The sequence below is a fragment of the Pleurodeles waltl genome, chromosome 2_1 (assembly GCF_031143425.1).
Source record: "Pleurodeles waltl isolate 20211129_DDA chromosome 2_1, aPleWal1.hap1.20221129, whole genome shotgun sequence".
NCBI classification, from domain to species: domain Eukaryota; kingdom Metazoa; phylum Chordata; class Amphibia; order Caudata; family Salamandridae; genus Pleurodeles; species Pleurodeles waltl.
The window spans coordinates 913,738,994-913,754,320 of NC_090438.1; the positions used below are offsets into that span (position 1 = coordinate 913,738,994).

A 15,327-nucleotide genomic window follows, 5' to 3' on the forward strand; every position below is an offset into this window, starting at 1 on the left:
GCTGTAGAGTTGAGATCCTTCCTTGAACTTGTTCTTTCTGAGACTTGTTGGGCCCATCGCAATACTACAAACCGTGCTACAATGAAATCTCCTATTTTAAGGCTGAGGGGTGGAATTACCAACAACAAACCTGACCCTTCATGGTTAGGAAAGTGTAGGAGGCTGGCCTGGTTTGTAGTGGGTACCTTGGGCACTTACACCTTATACCAGGTCCAGTTATCCCCTATTAGTGAAATGTAGAAGTGTTCTAGCAGCTTAGGCTGATAGAGGTAGTTATAGCAGAGCAGCTTAGGTTGAACTAGGAGAATTGCAAAGCTCCTGCAATACCACTTATAGTTACACAGTACTTATACACAAGTAAAGACCATACACAGTGTTAAAACTATCTTAGAGACAGTACTCCTTCTGGAGGTAATAATTATACACAATATATACACTAGACACCAAAATTAGACAAGTAAATAGTCATAGAACAATGCAAACAATATGAAATGCTATAGAATGCAATGGGAGAAAATAGGTCTAGGGGCAACACAAACCAAATACTAAAAAAGTGGAATACAAGTCACAAATTCCCCCTTAGAAAAGTGTGGTGTGTGCAGAATCGCTGCTTTTACTGTTCAATCCGACCAGTGACCCACAGTTCAAACTCTCTCATTCAAATGTGTGTAAAATGTTAATCCCACTATCAAAAGGTGTCTGGAAGGATTGTGTAAATACACTTTTCATGTTGAATATTTAAGAGGGATTAATAACCTTGTCATGACTTCAGATTGGGAATACTAATAAAATCCTGCCATGCTAAACCATTAGTTATATTAAAGAATGCGCAAACAGTTTACCAGAAAGGAAAGGTGCAGGGAAAAATAGCTTAGTTTCCTTAAAATTAAAAAAAATGTGGTAGGTGGCCCGCCAGTTTTTAATGAGCTCTCTGAGAATTGTAAGGGTTTCTGGATTTTCTGTGCAAAAGTGTGTTTGTCTAATGGAGTACTTTACTGAGGATTTAAGTCGATACCTCCAGTGTCGATAAAAGGCAAAGTGAAAAATTTTGGACATGAAGATCATCTGGAAGAATACAGTAAAGGTAAGTAAATTACCCCACCCCAGAGCCCAGAAAAGCAGGAGTAAAGTACTACAACTTTCCTTAGGACACACTACACCTCGTGATTGGGAATATGCAGTAACCAACCAAGTCTGTAAACAACAACTGCTGGATTCCTGGACGTGAAGACCTGCAAAAGAAGGGGACAAAGTCCAGAAGTCGAAAGAAGTTCCAGGAAAGACAGGAGCCCCTGCCAACCCAAAAATGGGGTTGCAAAGTAAGAGTCCACGGTTAGTTGAAGACTGCAGAAATGCACGCTAACAAGATGCCAGCGGGTTCCTGCATGATGCAAAGGATGTCCCACGACATGAAGATGGATGCAGACATGATTTTGTGTTGGAAGTCACCACAATCCTTGGTTACGACAAATATGTATTTTGCATCAAAATGGTGCTGGAATGGACCCAGGAGGGACCTGGGGGCCTCAACTCTGTGTGGGGAGGAAGAGAGGGTGCTCAGCACTTTAGAGAGTCCTCAGGATGCCAGCCAGCACTCCCAGGAGTCCCAGGACACAGGTACAAAGGAGGTGCAAAACGCGGTTGATGCAGCACAACAAAGGAAGGTCCCACACCGCCGGAGAACAACTCAGTGAGTTGAGCATCACAGGATGGAGTGCTGGGGACCTGGGCCAGGCTGTGCACGAAGGAATTTTGCAAACAATGCACAGAGGCCTCAGGAGGTGAAGAAGATGCAGTACACAGGATACCGTCGCTCTCTGGGAAGGCAAGGTCTTAGCTCCTCCAAATTGTGTCAGCAGGACCCCAGGACAGTCTACGTCAATGATGTCTACCCTCTGTGTCCTTAGGAGCATGCTCGTTGCTGTGAGATGAGTCCAAGTGGGCCAGTCATCATCTTGGAAGGTGCCTGCTGGAGCAGGATGAAGACAGGGAGTCCCCAGAGCGTGCACACCGTGGAAACTGTTGCAGTTGCTGACTTGTTTGTGGTTGCAGAAGAATAGTATCCCTTGTGGATACTTTGTTGGAGTTACAGCGGTTCCTGGAGCAGGCTGTGGTTGATCCGAGGTCAGATGAGGATGAAGTAGTTGCAGAGGATTCCTGAAGGAAATTTGCAAGCAGAATCTGAAGAGAACCTACAGGAGAGACAACCCTAAATAGCCCTGAGAGGGGGATTGGCTACCTTATCAGGTTTGGACCTATTAGGAGGGGTCTCTGATGTCACCTGCTGGCGCTGGCTACTCAGTGGCCTCCAGAGTGCCCCCACACCTTGCAAAGCAAGATGGCTGAAGTCTGGGACACACTGGAGGAGCTCTGGGCACCACCCGTAGGGTGTTGATGGACAGGGGAGTGGGCACTCCCCTTTCCTTTGTCCAGTTTGGCACCAGAGCAGGGGACAAGGAGTTCCTGAACCAGTGTAGACTGGCTTATGCAAGGAGGGCACCATCTGTGTCCTTCAAAGCATTTCCAGAGGCTGGGGGAGGCTACCCCTCCCCAGCCTGTAACACCTATTTCCAAAGGGATAGGGTGTAACACCCTGCTCTCAAAGGAAATGCTTTGTTCTGCCTTTCTGGGACTGGGCTTCCCATACCCCAGTAGGGCAGAACCCTGACTGTGAGGTGCCAGCAGCTGTAGCTGCAGTGCAAGCCTCAGAGAGCTGGTTTGACAGTACTGGGGGGTCCATGGTGGAGCCCCTAGGATGCATGGAATTGGCTCCCCAACACCAGATTTGGAATGTAGGGACAATTCCATGATCTTAGACATATTACATGGCCATGTTCGGAGTTACCATTGTGAAGCTACATATAGGTTTTGACCTATATATAGTGCATGCATGTAATGGTGTCCCCACACTCACAAAGTCCCGGGAAATGGCCCTGAACTATGTGGGGGCACCTTTGCTAGTGCAAGGGTGCCCTCAAACCTAGTAACTTTGCACCTAACCTTCAGCAAGTGAAGGTTAGACATATAGGTGACTTATAAGTTACTTAAGTGCAGTGAAAATGGCTGTGAAAAAGCGTGTGCGTTATTTCACGCCGGCTGCAATGGCACGCCTGTGCAAGGGTTTGTCTGAGCTCCCTATTGGTGACAAAAGAAATGCTTCAGCCCATATAGATCGCCTGGAACCTCAATGCCATGGGTAACTAGGTACTATATACTAGGCACTTATAAGGGGGGGCCCAGTGTGCCAATTGAAATTGGTAAATGAAGTCACTAGCCTACAGTGATGAATCTAAAAGCAGAGAGAGCATAGGCACTAAGGTTCTGATTAGCATAGCCTCAGTGAGACAGTTAAGCACTACACAGACATACACATTAGGCTATAAACTATGAACATTGGGGTCCTGACCAGCAGGATCCCAGTGAGACAGGCAAAAACATACTGACATATAGGTAAAAATGGGGATAACATGCCAAGGAAGATGGTACTTTCCTACAGAGAGTAGAAAGAATCAAGTGGAAACCTAAGGAGTGGAAAAATATCAAAACAAATACGATGGTAACTTTGATAAAAAGAAATGCAGTGAGATGAGAAATGGAAGGCTTGTGATGTTGTTTTGGTGACAAAACCTGGCTTGATAAAAAAGAGGAAGCCAGCATTTATGGGACCTCTTGTTAATAAAAAAGGGAAGAGAAATGTGTGGTTCCGGACATTGATTAGGTGTGGACTATGTGCAGGTTGGTGAGAGGTTCGCCTGGAATTATACCCCAGGATAGACCTTGTGTTGGTGCTTAGAACAAACATAATGAAAGCACTATTACCATGACAATCCTGCACAACTGACATCTGATGTGGTTCACAGTAATCATTATGGAACATCATCTTAAGGAGGGATGTGTAGATCCAGATCCCTCCAAAGAGACATGTGTGTTGGGAATATTTTAAAAATGAATTAAGGAAAAATAACAAGGGTTCGCATCTTTTCTGTTGTCGACATAAATATGTAGTATGTTCTCTTCATAAATATATTTTATTCTGTCTTCATATAAATGACATGTTGATGTTTTTTTGCTCTTAGGGGTATAGTCTATTTCTTTATCTTTATCTTTGTAGGCAAGGGGATGCGTTGCTGCCACATATTTCAATAGTCTTTTCAGTCTATTCATTTAACATGCATGATGCAATCTTACAATCTCATAATATGAGAATGCCATTTAATTTTCTGGTGCTAAATCCAGAAGAGATAGTTTGATGGAGAGTGAAGATGGAAACGGTTGGTGATCTCCGGTGATCTTTATTTAACCTGAATGAAGCTAAGAAAGTATACCTCAATTGATATTTCTTTGATCGTGTCTACTTGTAACAGAAATGTCTCAGGTGAGAGTGCTGAAAGCAATATTTATTATTTTAAAAGTTCACAATTTTAAAACAGGGTCATGTACTTTCAGGCTCTGAATTCTAAATCCTTCAAATGCTTTGAAAATATCCTCCTTTCCTTTCTGCTAGTGTTTACTTGCTGAACACCTACTAATAATTAATGGGGACGTGGTCCACCAGGAATCAGCCAGCCCCTTGAAGAGGATGAATATAATTTTGATCATAAGAAAGATGTTATGGAAGTATTGAGTATCCTATTGTTTTAAATGAAGGACTGGAAGTGAGAGGACTTTGTAAACCCTCAATTCTGAGTTACATTTGAAACTTTGGATACCTGGCACCCACCAAAAACAGGTACCCTGTTCATCATGACAGGGACCTCAGTCTTTAATCTATAATATTAAACTTTTTGAAGAGTTGATACCCCAACAGTGATCATTATGAAGATTCAGTTTGAATTTTATTGCTGTTTCCTGAAATCATTATCAAATATATTTGTGCACTATCAATGGTTCTTTGATCTTTTAGACATATTGTTATATATAACTTGGTTTACATTGGATGATAACATGAACAAAGAATCAGTCATAATGAAGAGACATGACTGTAACATCATACATTTTTTTTAAAAACATTAACACATTAACACACAAGCTGAAAATATAAACAAAACATTTTACAATGCACCTAGGGGCATAGTAATGTAGAAATCACGCAGTCACCTTGCTGCCACTGGCGTAACAAAAGCCCCCAAGGTTCAGGTGAGCCCCAAGCTCCGGGGGCCCCCCAGCACAGTACACTGCGCATGGACGGCAGTCCCCTGGCCTGGGAGCCTCTGGCTAAATGGGAGCCCCCCCTCCATGTACTTTGCAGAGTGCAGCACACATAGAAAGATAACAAACAAGGATAAATAAACATATTTCTCCTTGTTACACCTCACCTGGGGAGGCATAGTAGTTTTGTTAATCTGGGAAGGCGTCAAAATCCATGGGTGTTGCATGGGATACCCACTCACCACCCATGGAACGCCTCTCTAAGGCAGACTAACCCAATGCAGTGATTTGCCCTGCGTTGCATTATTATGGGTTTGAGTGGCTTGATTAATCACATTTTAAGGGTTGTGTCGGTTTTGCACCCCATTGTATGGTGCAAAAGGGATGCAACCCTTTGATAAATAAATGTGTCCCCACTTTTGAAAAAGTCAATCACCTGGTACAGTGACAATAGAGGGAGTCAAGGCCTCAGTCATGCTCTATCAAAAACGATGCAAAATCTTTCGCTAATTGTTGTTTTCATTGTTTTGTTAGCTTGGATGAATTCGTTGAGTTTATAAGGGATGTAAGAAAACAAGCACTTTAATTATCTTTCAGTAAGGTATATGCATGTGATTATCTTATTTATTTAAATCAAAGTACTAGGAGGAAGCTGTACAAAGCATTTTATGGTCTCAAATGAGCCGATACGGCATTTGCAAATGTAAAATTCTTCTTTTGAGGTAGTGATCTCATTTTTAGAGCCAGGAATGATTTTCAGACTCCTAAAATGGAGTTCCACATAAATACTGATTCTGTCATGAAGGGGGATATTGTAAGCATCTGTTCCAAATACTGAATCACTGAATCAATATCAAATTTATAAATTTTTGTGACTGAAACCCAGCAGCAAAACATTGAAATTTTATTTACTCTGGAGTTGGGGTGGTAACTCTATCACTGAAGGGATCCTGTTCCTCTAGGAACCCCTTTGCCTTTGTGAATTAAAAAGAGAAGTTTATAGAGGAGAAAGCAGCGACTCTTGATACCATTGCCAACTCTCAAGCAAGCAAAAACGTAAACATTTCTTGTTAAAATTAGCCCTGTCTCCTTTAGGGAAAATCTTCTGCATGTTTTAAAAAAAGTTTAACTATTGAAAAGCAATCACAGACATGGTCTTTTGCTGACTACAGCAGGCCACCATTGCTGCCATGGTCTCTATTCAGAACTGAGTTGCACTTTGTGACATATCTCATGAATATTAATGAGTTATTTCAGTTTGTTACAAACTCTAAATTTTAATTTTGCAAACAGGCCTATCTGTATATGGGTCGACATGGAAAATGATTTACTGGTTGCAAAAATACTGGTCACAAATAGCAGCAAGTATTTTTATGAGCAGTTAATATTTCTTCTCGCGCCAGAATATTGCAGTTTTTATTATAATATTGATTTATATGTTTCACTAGCTTATAATGTTACATTGTTTCTACTTGTCTCCTATTGCACACTGTGTTTATGGATTGAATTACTTAAAATAAACACATTTTTAAGATAATGATGATGAAATACACAAATAAAAAATAAAAAAAAAACATGGAGGATGAAAAGTCCGGAAAAATGAAATTATGTAAATATCAGGAATATATTTAGTAAAAAGTAATCTCTGTTTGACTACAGCTCATCATAGTATCAGTATGACTTTGGATGTGACAATCAATGGGTGCTCCTGGCCCATAGTGACCACGAGGGAGGGACACAGATATTTAATCTGTCATTTCCTTTGCCTCCAACTTCTTAAAAAATGTATTTCCACTGGCATCATTTCCTTATCAAGTTAGCATCTTTTTCTCAAACTTTCTTCATTGATTTTCAGGGCACAGAAATTAAACAGAACATAATGGCAAGACTTGAGGCCACATTTGCATCATTGATGCCAAAGGTCAGAACAGTGTCATTCAGAAAGGTCCCTGGATGTGCAAGTTTTGACAAGAAAATAGTTAAACCTTTTGAACTGGACATGTCTTAATGAAGTATAGCTATCCCTTAGAAACCTGCCCTCCCCCCAACACCCCAAAACAGTAGGAACAAAGGAATGTAGCTATGTGCCTTGTGTTGAATGTATCCAAAGGTGAATAGTGTGCGAAAGGTGGTAGTGGGTGACAACGATGGAGCTATGGGAGCCTAGCTTGGTGTATTGTCAGGGCCTTGTCCGAGGGCATGGATCCCTATAACTGAAACAGATGGATCATTCTAGTATGTGTGGGGCATGAGAAAAGAGGAAGGCCTGTGGACAGATATCTCACCAGGGGGGCCCCATATGTAGTCAAAATGTTTCAGAGGGTCTGTAAGTTTGTCATCCATTAGCTTCATAGTAAGGCCCTGCCAAAGACGGGAATGCCACTGTGAAAGTGAGGGTGCTTCAGGTTTTTTCCAGGTAGCTGCCAAGGCAATCTTGGCCACTCCCAGACAGAGCCATAAGACAGATTGATCTGCAGCTGTATGGTGTTTAAGGAGTGCTTCTTGTAAGCCTAAGAGGACAAATTCCGGTGTATGCGGTAAAGGGTACCCCAGTACTTCCCTCATCTAGGTTTGGCTCCCTGTCAAGTAAGGGCATACTGCCGGCAGTCCCACCAGATGTGGCAAAAATCTCACAAGAGCCTGCATTCCGTCCAACTTCTATTAATTGTCCCCAGAAAAATGTTTTGGTAGTTTAGATTGGTAGAGGTATTTAACATAAAGAACCCTATTGTGGCCTCCCTTAATAATAGTGAGCTATTGGATTAGGGGATTTCATTCCAAAGCTTGTTCCATTGTTCCAGAGTTACTGGTGTCCCTAGATATTTTGTCCCATGCAGGCATACATTGAGGAGAATCAGAACCGACAGAGGAGGCCAGGAGTGCATACAAGGAAAAATAACAGCCTCTGGACCCTCCTGGGTCATGTACACATTTCTCTACGGGTAGTAGTTCATGGTATAATTGAATCAAAGTTACTTTAAGCAACCCTCGGTATTAAATTCAATATCAATCATAACCTTAGATTTTAATACAATTGTATTTTCTACTTGCCTTCCAACTTTTTTGTCCCTTTCCCTTGCACTAACAGGCTGTGTTACTAATCAATTGTTGAACTTTGTTTACATGTACACATATTTATTTATTTGGGTGTTTATGCATTTATTCTTAATTGCATTAAGATCATTTATGTGGCAATTAGCCTACAGTCATTGTTAATTATAACTCTACCATTTAGTCATTTGCCTGAATGTTTGTAATAATTATACTATCTTGACTCATTTTGAGATCAATTATTATTTTTTAGATTAGCCTTACAATTGCATAACCTTTTCCTCATACCACTGCTTTATATTGTTTTCCAATTAGTCCGTAATTTTACTTATTTTTATTCGTCAGCGAGATGTTGGTAGATGAGGAAATGGTAATGTATGTGGAAAATGCCACTGGGAAATTTAATTTGAAAGAAATATTGGCAATGAGAGTGTATATTCCATGAGAAAGCACCTTCAGATATCACATCAAAAGTACGACCTCTTGAGATGAGCTGTAAAATTACCTACTACCATTAACCCACAAAGGTAAGGCTCCTTTATCATTGATGTGCTTGTACCCCCTCCCAATCAGAAGATGTTCTTCCTTTCCTGTTAGAGGGAGGAGTAACTGAGCTAATGCAGCATAGTTAGACCCTGGCATTTATGACACACCTGATCAGGATACACAAGCAGTGCTACCTACAAGCACAAGCTATCTATATGAAGTAGACCTACTCTCTCTCAAGTCACATTTGTAGCTGCAATATGGAGGCATTCCAGTGAACAAGGTCCTGAACATCAGCCTGGCCGTCATCACTATGTAGCCTCCTCTAAAGACTATCACTTGAAGATGTATTCCAATAATATTAGGCTATTATTTGCCACTAAGAAATGTCCAGAATCAGCTTCTATGTTACTTGCAGCAGTTGTTGGGAGTGAAAGTGCTTTGTTACTAGTTTGCTGCTAAAGCTTGTATGTGAATGTATGAGGTGTGCATTATTTTACTGGTCATGTTGCTTTAGGGTGGTAGAATGTATATCATTTGTTGTCTTCATTGGTCTTTTGTACTCTAACATGGTGCTCTATTGCAACTGGACCTACATGCCGTAGAGGCTTAATAGGGCTGTGCTGTAGGCAAATGTGGTTCTATTATGTGTTTTGATATTGCTTTGTGTTTAGTTTAATTGATCCCAGATGTGCCTGATAGTAATGGGTATTCCACCAGCTGCTGCACTGCGGAGAATTTGATAACTTTGGTATTTGCATGTTTGTATGCTTTTGTGATTGTATGTTTTTTTTCTTCAGTTAATCATCATGGGTTTAGCATGCAGCTTATCTTTCACTTTAATTTTAGAGCCCACATTTGGCCTGATAAAAAACACTCTAAAACCAGACTCTGAAAAATCACTTACCCCAAAATCTCTAAAGCCAATTAATATCAATCTGCATACTTCATTTGAGTATTCCTGTTATCACATACTTTGGGGAATACTGCAAAACTTTTAATGTTGATGCTTTTTCAGAATTTTTTAGTCTGTAAGTTTGCTAAATGTAAAAAGTTTGCTCAGTCACCACTTACTTTTCTCAGATTAATCTTCATCTTTAGCTTCTACAAGAAAACCAGCATATGACCTTTATGTTACCCCTCATCATGCCATATGATACATGGACAGTATCAGTGCTCAAAAACTACAGGATGAAAGACTTTGGATCCTATTAGAAGTTGGAGGATGAGGAACATTGGCAAAAAACAGTAGATGCACTGCCTCTCAACTGTAGGAAAATGGATTCTGACCCATTTAACTTTATCTGTGAGTGAGTCTTCCTAATTAAGACTCACTCACTGTAAACTCAGTTTAATTAGATTGGGAGTGTTAGACGCCAGTGTCTGTCTTTTAAAGAATTTGTGCGCTGTGCAGCAGAGACTCTAGGTTGGCTGGATATGGACATATGTGCACACCATGTGCGCACATACACAGACTGAATGAATAGGACTACTATTCTGCTTAGACCGGTATCTGTGCACGGGTGGCTTGTTGCTGAAGGGCACTCTTGCTGCTGACCTGGTGAAGCCATTGTAATGAGAGTGATCTTTCACAGTGCAAGCCTGTAGTGCTTAAGTGAAAAGGCCATGTTCTCTACTGCAGTGTACATTATTTCGGGAAATTTTCACCTAGACACTAAGGCCCTCATTTTGACAATGGCAATGGGAAAAACCGCCTACCGCCGTGGCGACAGCCACCAAAAGACTGTTGCTGCGGCTACCAGTCGTCCGCCATATTATGACCACAGCCGGAAGGATGGCTGAAATCTGGCCACGCCAGTAGACCGCCGCCAGCCGTATTATGACCCTTAATACAGCCTGGCGGTGTTCTGCTGGAGGACGCTGCTGCTGGCAGCAGCCCCCCATCCTGTCTCCTGCCGGAGGACCCCCTGAACACAGATAAGTTGGTCTTCCGACAGGGGAGGTGGGTGTTGTGTGTGTGTGTGAATGTTTGTGCATTCGTGGATGCGAGTGTGTGTTTCATGTTGAATGTGTTTGCATGTATGGAGGTGTGAGTGCGTGTATGTTGTGTTCTGTGAATGCGTTTCTGTGTCTATGTATGAAAGTGTGTGAATGTATGTATGTATGCGTTGATGCATGTGGGAGGAGTGTGTTTGCGTATGTGTGTGTGAAGGGGCGTGAATGAGGGGGGTTTTGGAGAGGAAGGGGGTGGGGGGAATGTGGAGAGCTGGGTGGGGTTGGGAAGACCCCTATCAGTGACAGGGAAGGGATACCCTGCCACTGATAGTGCCTACCACATTGTTTGTTCGTGGTGGTAAGGAAGCCACGAAAAGCTTGGCGGTGGGCGGGGTCATGATCCTGCCGGCGGTACAGTGACGACCGCCGGGCTGGAGATTGCTATCTCCAGCTCACTGGCTGTTACTGCCGTGGTGGTCGGTGTGGTACATTGGCGATTTGGATTCAGCCAAACCGCCAATGACATAATATGGTGGAAAGTACCGCTAGCCTGTTGGCAGTACTTTCCACCATATTACCGCTGGCCGCCAAGGACATAATGAGGGCCTAATTCACACTTCTCAGACTCAGATCCTAATTAGATTCTAATTATATTCCTGTGTTTTGTTTTCCTCTTCTGGGCCAACGTAACTACTTTACTGACCAGTTGAAAGACCGACAACATCTCTGCACAATAGAGCCATTATTAAGTGAAAGAAAAGTGTGAGGGCAGAATATGCATGAGATAATTTATTCTTACACTCCTCCTGGCCTAGAAAAAGGCTCATCCAAAGGATGACAAAGAGGAGAAGGTCAGACACATCGAGGCAATCACAGGAGGTGTCCCCTTTGAAGTTTTGGATGTTTTGGATGGTTTTAGGCTCTCAGCAAAGTCATTCAACAGACCACTTCAAGTCACCATCTTGAAACATCAGCATATGCAATGCAAAAAAGTTTGGAAGAGGTGGAGTCATGAGGCGTTGTTGTGGGATTGGACAGAGGTGCCTACCTTCTGGAGATTCCACCCTTACTTTAAAACTTCTTCTTAAGGGAGATGAAGGGAGGGAGAAGATGGATTTCACAGGACTCTGAAGAGGAACAGACTTTTATAGGAGGTGCTGTGCCCTTGGACGTAGGCTGAAAGGGATTCTGTGGATTCACCTCTCAAGGGCCAGCAGCAATGACAGCAATATGCCTTCCAAGGGACAATAGAGGGATGGGCCTGCTGAAGGAATACAGGAGAAAAAAGATTTATCTGAAACTTTTGAGGACTGGGCCTATGGGGGGACAACCTTGATCAGAGGGCTTCTCCCTGACTTTTGCTTTCCCACTGGTGCCCATCAAGTGGCCAACGTGTCTAGGGGAGTTGAAGAGTGCAGGCAGGGATGGCATTTTTCCCTGAGGTCTGTGGGGTGTTGCTGGAGGCGACCCCAGGCTGAAAAGAATACAGGTTGCTACATAGAAGAGAAGGTCCTGATGAAGGAGGCCAAGCGAATTGAAAGCAGGCTTCCAAATGAAAATAAAATGTGAGACGTCAGGTGGCAAATATCCACAGTTCTGGTGGTTAGAGTTTTTCACCAAGAACAAAATATCACTAGAAACATCAAAAATGGCCCAACAGGGCCCTTAGATAACAAAAGAAGTGTGGTCTTCTTGAGTGCACGTGGTTGAGCGGACATGAATGACGTCTCTTTTCTGATGCTTCAGCAACTTCTCGGGGATGACCAAGCCCAAGGGCTGGAGATGGCCAAGGGAGGGCATACATGTCCCTCATTGCTACTAGTGATATATGCAGGGCTGTAGATGGAACAACTGTAAAAAGGGAAAAAGTATGTGAGTGCTGCCACTTTCTTTAAAAATCTGTTGTCTGGATTCTTATGTGTCTGGGGACCAAAGGACCAGAATAACAGAGCCGAGTGCACCTCCTGCTCCATGCCCATGTTGAAGGTGGGAAAGGTGCACTGAGCTGCAGATTTCAGTTTGCATGATCTGCAGCCAGGAAACAATATGCAAGATCCAGTTCCCACACTGGCTTTACAGAGCCATGCCAGCATGGGGTTTGGCTTGAGGCTGGAAGGGCTCTTGGGCTGTCTTGCTGCACCCAATAGATCATGAAAAAGCAGATGTGTTTGACCTGCTTGTTGAATGGACACTCTCCCAAAAAAAAGACAAAAGTAAGTACAATTTTGCTTTGTCGGGCCATACGATAAAAAGCACTGTCTGAAGGCAAAGGTGTGCCCCGGAAGGGAATGGGACATCTCATTTGCATAGTTAGCACCTGTAGCCCAAAGGGAAGCATTGATGCTGTACCAGTTTCCTTATTGGAGTAAACCCTTGGACAGCAGTGCCACCCCTTTAAACCATGGCAGCCCATTTTATCACATGTGAGGGCCACCCTTTGTTAATCAGAGGGTTCAATTGATGGACCTGAGAGAATTGCTCCAGTGTTTCAGGCTTTCTTTAAGTTGTGGCTTTTAGTGTGACTATTTGTAGCATATATAAAAAGAGGACAAGAGACTCTTGCACATAGTTTATAGAAACGTTAAATGTTTTATTGGAAATGATTAAAGTTAACAGTGAGTCATTGCATGACTTGTTGAAGCCAGTTGAAATGTTTAATTGATGATGTCAACATTGAGAGAGCATCACTACATGTTATAGTGACTCTCTTTGTAAGATGGCACCATCCTTTGTGATCATCATGATCCTGGCTTGGTTTCATATGACACATTTCTCATTTTATTAAGGAAAGGAGGTCTGCCTTTCCATTGCTATAACTATGGGGGTACTGTGGTTTTAGGTTTAAGGGCTTGCTACAAATGTGAATTGTTAGGAGGGAGTCACCATTCATATTTACATCTGACATCATGTATAAATTTGTAAATTAATAGGAACTATTGAGTTGTATCTGAGTAATAAAGTACTTTTCCTTTTCATAACAAAATGCAGTAGCTGGGCAATGATTTATTGGGTATTGATTGTTGTGTGTCTGTGGACTGGGTTACTAGCTCTCACAACCACATGAGTAGGCCTTGGACACTTCTGAGTCGCTACTCTGAGAGGGTCTAGTGATAAAATGAGGTACTCAGTTCCCAGTGGATGGAAAGTTCAGAACGTATTACTTAGGAATGACTCACGTTCTTCTCAACTAATGACACACTTTCTTACATTAACCTAGTGGTCCCATATCCCCACTGAGACTCTCATTATGAGTGTCAAATTTCACCCCTAATAATAGCTCGGGGTGACATTCTGCCACCTGCAATTCAAAGTCTCTGCATTTGAAGAATTACTGAGTCCAAAAACTCTGGACCCAATAATTAAGGGTCCATAGACACCAGACCCTTTTGCAAATTTCTGGGGCAGAGGACACCCAGCTTGCAAATCTTTAAGAGACTGTGACGGGCTGGCCGGAACCCGCCGCCACATTCGACCGACTTGTGCTGCTGCTGCCTGTGGTGTGCCAGAACACCACGGGGCAGCCACCAATGAGAGGCGCGATGTGGGCTCGACGCAGAAAGGAGGAGGGACCAGAAGGCCGGCATCTGCAACACAGGGAGAGGAAGAGAACGACGAGGAGCAAGACGGCGAGGAAAAGGGACGAGACGGAGGAGTAAGGGAACGAGCGGACGACGTGGAGAGTCTACAAGGCCGGAGGACCTTAGAGTCAGGAGAGGGGTTTCTCCCCAACCGGGGAGCAGAGGACAACGAAGCAGCCGACGGAGGTTGGAATACCGCGGTGATCCTGGGGAGCGGAGCGCAACCTCCTGCCATGCTTCTGGAGAAGCGGGGCATACCCAGGTGTGTAGAAACGCCGTATTGAGGGAAGGGAGGATGGGAAGGAGTGGATTGAGAAGAAAGGGGGTTGTGAGGGAGGCTGGAGGAAGGAGGAAAAACGAGGGGCGAGCACAGGGGTGATCTATGTTCACGGGTGGTGAGAGGGGTGTTTATTTTTTGTTTGTGTTCCCTTGTTGAAAAGCACATATAAGACATTACTAGTACCAAGCCCCACCAGTCAGAAATAAAGGAAAGTATAGAACGGCAGGCAAAAGGACCACAGAAGCACAAGAAGAGGAAGACAGGAGAAGGATAAGGAAAGCCACTGGCAGAAAGGGAAAGAAAAGAGGAGACTAACAGACCAAGAAAGCACAGAAATAAGAAAACGACAGAGACCAGGAAAGAAAGGAAAAAGTAATAAGAAGAGGGAAAGCAAGATACAGATAAACACGAAGGAAACAACTCACTTACCAATATTGTTCTTCTTCTCTCCACATGCGCTTCCCTGGAGACCTAAGAGACGGAGAGAACCAAGAAGAATAAGAACCAGGGACCGGAGCAGGCACCACAGAGAAAAGACAAAAGAGCAAAGAGGGAAAACTCACAGGCACACATCCAATTACTACTCAATAAACATTCACCTATCTACTTTACGGCCGACTCCTGTTGTTGTTATTTGGCCTTGGTTCGCTACAGAGACATTTATGTTTCTGTGATGTTCTGCCTTTAGATATTTATAACAACAGTCAGTATATCCCTGAAATAGCAGAAACATACTTGTGATTGAAAGATTACCATATACTAAGGGGCATATTTAAGAGCCCCTACCACCACCAGATAATCACTTTTCATGATGCTCCGGTGGCGCTT

At 43.0% G+C, this 15,327-nt stretch overlaps 1 long non-coding RNA gene across 1 annotated transcript; it reads left to right on the top strand.

The window, feature by feature from the left end:
* The first annotated feature begins 14,213 nt into the window (after positions 1-14,213).
* LOC138259271 (uncharacterized) lies at positions 14,214-15,110 on the top strand. The gene is made up of 2 exons (XR_011198697.1): positions 14,214-14,481; positions 14,969-15,110. It is a non-coding gene; the product is annotated as an uncharacterized lncRNA (long non-coding RNA).
* Positions 15,111-15,327: the final 217 nt, after the last annotated feature.